This window comes from Rutidosis leptorrhynchoides, chromosome 1, assembly GCF_046630445.1.
Source record: "Rutidosis leptorrhynchoides isolate AG116_Rl617_1_P2 chromosome 1, CSIRO_AGI_Rlap_v1, whole genome shotgun sequence".
In the NCBI taxonomy this organism is placed as follows: Eukaryota; Viridiplantae; Streptophyta; class Magnoliopsida; order Asterales; family Asteraceae; genus Rutidosis; species Rutidosis leptorrhynchoides.
The window spans coordinates 229809822-229816195 of NC_092333.1; the positions used below are offsets into that span (position 1 = coordinate 229809822).

At 33.6% G+C, this 6374-nt stretch overlaps 1 non-coding gene across 1 annotated transcript; it reads left to right on the plus strand.

The window, feature by feature from the left end:
* Positions 1-6024: 6024 nt before the first annotated feature.
* LOC139887089 (small nucleolar RNA R71) lies at positions 6025-6131 on the plus strand. The gene has a single exon (XR_011772935.1). It is a non-coding gene; the product is annotated as a small nucleolar RNA R71 (small nucleolar RNA).
* The last annotated feature ends 243 nt before the right edge of the window (positions 6132-6374 follow it).

Consider the following 6374-nt stretch of genomic DNA (forward strand, 5'->3'; position numbering starts at 1 on the left):
TCAAGTTTCATGCAAGATACAAGTATAGAATCATGTTAGAAAGATTGCATAATTAATTGGTTAAGTTTGACAAAAAGTCAAACTTGGTCAAAGTCAACGAAAAAGTCAACATGTTCGGGTCGGGTCCCGGACTATTTTTCTATGCTAAATATGCATATACAAGTATATTAAAACAAGTTTCATGTGAATCGGAGGTCGGTAGCTAGTCAAACATTTCACGTGAAATGGGACAAAGAGGTCAGAATCTGACCAGGCCAATCCGCGCGCCGCGCGGGGATGGGGCGCGCCGCGCCACCATCTCAGCAGAGAATTCTGGTCAGTTTTCAAAGTATGCACGAACCAAAACCTTTTCCAACCCAACTCTTGACCCGCAAACACTTATAATACCTATCATATATCGTTGGAAAGGTATTTTGACGAGGAATACAACTAAACACATATCATCAATCAAACTTTCACTTTAAACAACCAAAAACCACAATTAAACATTCATAATCAAAGTTCAAGTTCCAAAAACGCATTTTATGATTCGGGCAACCAATTTACATGTATGTTATGCCGTTTCGAAGGTAATCAAACACACATTGAAACTAAACACTTATCAACAACAATTCATAGCATTTGATGCACCAAAAGTTCATATAAAGCTTATCAAACCCTAATCCAAAATCACCAAAATCACTAATCAAGTTTATGAAGTTTTACAAATCAACCTACACATCAAAACGAAGCTAGTGATACTAGTAACACAATTAAAAAATGAACTTTAACAATCAAACAACATTTAATCTTCCAAAATCAAGGATTTAGCAAGTAATTTTCATATTGAACTAGTTACACCAAAAACAACGAATCGAGCATACAAATTACATACACGACATCACAATGAGCCATAGACACTAATTAACAACTTTATAACTCAAAAATCTCAAGAACACATAAAATTAGTGATTTTAGAAAGTTACCCAAATGAGATGAAGTTGGTATCAAATTGAAGAGGATGAAGAGAGGATTCCAAATATGTAGTTTATTTTGTTGTAAGCCTCCTAGATCGAATTTAGATGATGATTGAATGAATTTGGAAATTGGGTGTGTTCTTGCTAGAGAGAAAGAGAGAGAGAGTGAGAGATGGTTGAATGGTGGTGATTGGGGTAGACTAGGTGACCTAGTCAACTAGTTTGCCCCGTGTCAATTTTAGTCCCTCGAGTTTGTAGTCGGGTGCGGAAAATACCTAAACGGAATATTTTAAAACGCGTATTAACGGGAGATGTTATAAACATATAACGGAGTTTAAATTAGTATAACGGAAAAGAAAACGGAAAAAGGTGGGATGTTACAGTTTTGTCGTTTCAATAAAACCTTTGCACCAGCATACACACGTATATCTATTCTCTCGCGTTGTTCGGGTACTGGTACTAATTCTCTCCCTCGAGTTCTATCCACATTAAGGTATTCAGCAATCAAGGTAATAAAAATACCACCTCCTATTATGCTATGGTGTCGCATACCACTAACTATCACCGATAAATAATAACCCACACAATAAGGTATGTTCACGAAGCTCTGTGGGTCTCTAATACACATGAGGTAAAATAAATCTTGCTCATTTACCTTATCCTTATTCTTACCTCGTTGTGTAATCGAGTTAGCTATAAATCTATGTATAACTCTAAGCTCAGCTCTATCAATATCGGTGTATGAATAATGTCCCCCACGAAATCGATTATGGCTACTCATTCTACTCCATAATCCATTCATATCAAAACTCTCATCAACCCTCCTACCATTAAATATTAACTGCCTACAATCATAAGATTCTAATTCCTCAGGCGTATATATGTACAAAGCCTGAGCCATATCTAAAAGCGACATAAGGCGCATCACACCGCCTAACAAAAATCTAATAAAACTCTGATCAGTTATACTAGATACCTGATCATTTATTTCTACAGTACTTAGCAATTCAACACACCATTCTTTATATACAGGCCTACGTATAGCGAATAAACGTTCCCAATCACTAAAGATAGAATTACCATACCTTTGGCAAAGTAACTCTCTGATTGGTTCGGCCAATCCTACCGTCTCTAAAGGATCCCAATCTATCACCCTAGGCACTTCAACCTCTTTAGGATGAAGAATGTTCAAGTTCCTCTGATATTTTGGATAGTCTATCCAAAATCTGTCAAATCATAAATTTGGGTGTAGATTCGCTTCTGTTATGTCTGTTAATGCGATCCTTGCGTGTGGTTCATATTGCCTGTACTGATCGTTGATCTGTTGTTCGTCTTCATTCTCTGGAGGAATATTAGAAGCTTGGGCTGCGGATGATGATTCACCTCTTTCAGTCTGCAAAACACAATAAATACAATTTTTGTGCATCCAAATATGCATTAGTGTTAGCAAAATCATAAATCAAAATAATCATAATAACATGTTTAAACAATATCAAACTTATACACATTTTCATATTTTTAACAATTCTACACTTTTTCAAATAAGCATATATGAAAATGTTTACAAAGTTCATAAACATTCAACTCAAATAACATGTTAAAATAACCATTATTAGCAATTAGACAAATATCAAATGGCATTTACATTAATTTAATCAAGTTCATGAATTTTATACCTAAAAAGTCCACTTTAATTCTCAAAAATCATGTTTAGGATCAAAGTTTGGATCATTTAGTTACCTAAACATGTTACACTACTTAATTTGGCAATAATTCATGACAAAAATCGGCCATAACCTGTTTATATCAAAAAGCCCCAAATTGCTCAAGAACACAAACCCTAGATTCCTAAAAATTTTGAAGTTTTTGGCTCCAAATCATGACAATTAGCATCAATCTAGGTTATACATGCATAATATACTAACAATTTAACTCTAATTACACTAGAAATTAACAAAATCAAATTAGGAAAATTATAGCTCAAGAACACTAAAAATTCGAATTAAAGAGTGTAATGTGTAGAAATTTACCGTTTTCCTCAAGAAACTCCTTGGTAGGATCCTCCTCATCGTGTTTTTAGTGAGAAATTTGGTGAAAAATGGTCAAAAATCGCAACTTGTGTGTGTTTTTGTGTGTGTTTTTCGCAGAAAATATGGGGTTTGGGGGAAGGGGACTGGTCTGGTTCGACCAGTTATCCTTTCTGTATTTCGGTCTCTCCGCGATCGCGGAGAGATTGACTCTTACAGCTCTGCGATCGCGGAGCTATATTTTTCCGAATTTTTTTAATTTTTTTTAAACCTTTATTTAATTAAAACAAATAAATAAATAATTTTAAAATTTTGTTTTTTCCTTGGTATTTAGAGTGAGGTCGTTTCGGTACGTTCACCTAGTTCGTTCCTCAACAAAATTTCAAAATTTGTCATTTTAAAGCGATTGTTTTAAAAACAAACATTTTTGGTTTTTTTATGTTTTTGGCATACTTTATATTAATAAGATTAAAAATAATGATAACAAAATTTTTCGTCCCTCCCTCGGGTAAAGCAATTTCGGTTCAAGACCTAGTGTTTAACTTACGACGAATTTTAGAAATCATATTTTTAACTTAATAAAATAAAGTAAATTTTGTTTTGTTTAAAAAATTCACACAACACTTAAGTTTAAAATGCATAAAATATAAATTGCCAAATTTTATTAAAATAAAATAGTTATATATTAATTATAAAAAGAAGGAAAAATAAAAAAAAAATTAAAAATCTTTTTGATCTTTTATCCCACTTTAATCAATCAAATTTTTGAATTGATTGATTAAAGATATTTATACCTTATGAATAAACGATAAATTTTGCAGTGATGGATTAAATTTTTGTATTGATATTAGTAATTTCGGTTTATTATACCTATTTTTAATGAATATCAATTTAATACTTTATAGTGACAATTTAGCGTTTAAAAACAATAGGTTAAAGACATAAAATAAATAAAAACTTACCTGTGAAGCTTATTAAACCATGGCTGATATCAAATGCATGCTTCATCTTGTAAAACCTAAAAACAAAAAAATTCAGAATGGGGGGAGAGGACTAGTTCTTTAGGGTCTGCTAGTAGAAAAGACTAATCGGATTCCATTCTTGGAACTACACGAAAACAGAATATCTAACTTCTAGATAGCATGAAATTATCTTTAAAACTTTTGAATCTCCCCACACTTAGCTAGCTGTGGTGTTGAAATCGTGATTAACTTCATCGTCAATTTCCATCAAACCATCATCAACTTGCATATCTGTGATTTTTGTTTTAAGCCATTGGTCGGTTTCTTTTGTAATTTTCACAAAATCAACTAATTTCTCTTTTTCTTTTGATGACAGATTAGATACTAATCGGTTACATAACTTAAAGTTTCCCTTAATCCTAGCATTGTGAACTCGTTTATAAAGCTTCTTCATTGAACTGTTAATAACGAGTTATCTAATTTCGTATCATTAATGGGGTTCTGTGTTTTCTGGTCATCATTAGGTGTTACTTCATCTTCCCCACACTTAGGTATTTTAACATTGTTAAGCACTACCGTTGGAGTTATTGGTTCAACGGTTTTGGTTGGTGGAGATCTAGACTTTCGACTTACAAAGGTGATTGATTTTTCACCATCATTAAGTGTCATTCTACCTTCTCTTACATCAATTAATGCCTTGGTTGACGCTAAGAATGGTCGACCTAAAAGTAGAGGAAAGTTTGAGTCTTCTTCTATGTCTATGATAACAAATTCGACTTGAAAGGTTAAATTACCTACTTGAATGGGTAGGTTGTCAGCAATTCCAACTGGGTGTCTAATGGTTTGGTCAAAGAATCGAACACTCATCTCTGTTGGACTTAACCCTCCTAAATTTAACTTCTTATATAATGAAAGAGGCATAATACTCACACTTGCACCTAGATCTGCTAGTGCATTATACATGACACAATCACTAAGTAAACAAGGTACAATAAATTCACCCGGATCACCCGACTTAAGTGGAAATTCTGGTGGAATAGTATTCAATGGTTCTATTTTAAGGCTTTGGTTTCTTGTTCTTTCTTACTCTTCCTCTTCCTTTTCGAAGTATCACCAACACAAACTTTATTACCTATTTCTTGTTCATATTCAACTTTTATTGGAAATGGAATAGGTGGTTTGTATGGTGCATATTTTGGTTTTTCAAAACCTGGTGGTGGTGTGATTTCTTCATCGTCTGAAATCTTTTCCTCTTTTATTTCTGGTTTTTCAGAATTCGTTGAAACCATGTTAACATTTTCATTTCGAGGATTTACTTCAGTATTACTTGGTAACTTTCCTTGTTTCCTTTCACTCATCAGGCTTGCTAGAGTACCTACTTGTTTTTCTAGATTTAAAATGGAAGTTTGTTGAGTTCTAAATGATTGATCAAACTTTTCATTTGTTTGGGTTTGAGATGTAATAAATTATTTTTGAGATTCAACTAACTTTAATGCCATTTCTTCCAGATTTGACTTTTTCTCTTCAGTTTGTTGTGGTTGTCTATATAAGCCTGGCCTTTGTTGATTGAAAGTGTTATTTTGATTATTATTGTTATTGTTGGGTCCATTTGGATTGTAAAGAATGTTTTGACTTCGGTTTAGGTTTTGCCTTGGCTGTTGATAATTATTTTGATAATTATTTCCCTGCCTTTGGTTTATGTAGGAAACATTCTCACGTTGTTCCATCGTTTGCTCGTTGTGACAATCTTTCGTTAAGTGTGGTCCACCGCATTGCTCACAACTGATTTGTATTGCGTGAATATCTTTAGTCATCTTTTCCATTCGTCTTTCAAAAGCATCTATTTTTGCGGACACGGAATTAAAGTCATGGCTAGAATCAGCTCTAGCCGCTTTGGATGAATGTAAGATATCTTTCTCTTGGTGCCACTCATGAGAGTGGGAGGCTGTTTTATCAATAATCTTGTGAGCTTCGGTTGCGGTTTTCTTCATAATGGAACCACCAGCAGCTGTGTCAATATCTTTTCTTGTAGCGATATTAACGCCTTTATAGAATATTTGAACTATTTGAAAAGTGTCTAAACTGTGTTGAGGACATCCTCTCAACATCTTTCCGAATCTTGTCCATGCCTCAAATAAAGTTTCATTTGGCTTTTGTGCGAATGTGGCAATTTCTCCTTGAAGTCTCACGGCTTTAGATGCCGGAAAGAATCTTTGAAGAAATTTCTCTACTAAGACATCCCATGTATCAATTGCTCCTTCTGGTAATGATTCTAACCAATCTTTAGTTTCCCTAATTAAAGTCCAAGGGAACAACATAAGATAGATCATTTCATCTTCAATTTCTCGGATTTTAAATAAAGTACAAATTCTATTAAAGGTTCGAAGATGTTCGTTTGGATCTTCTTTTTCTGTACCACCGAATTGGCA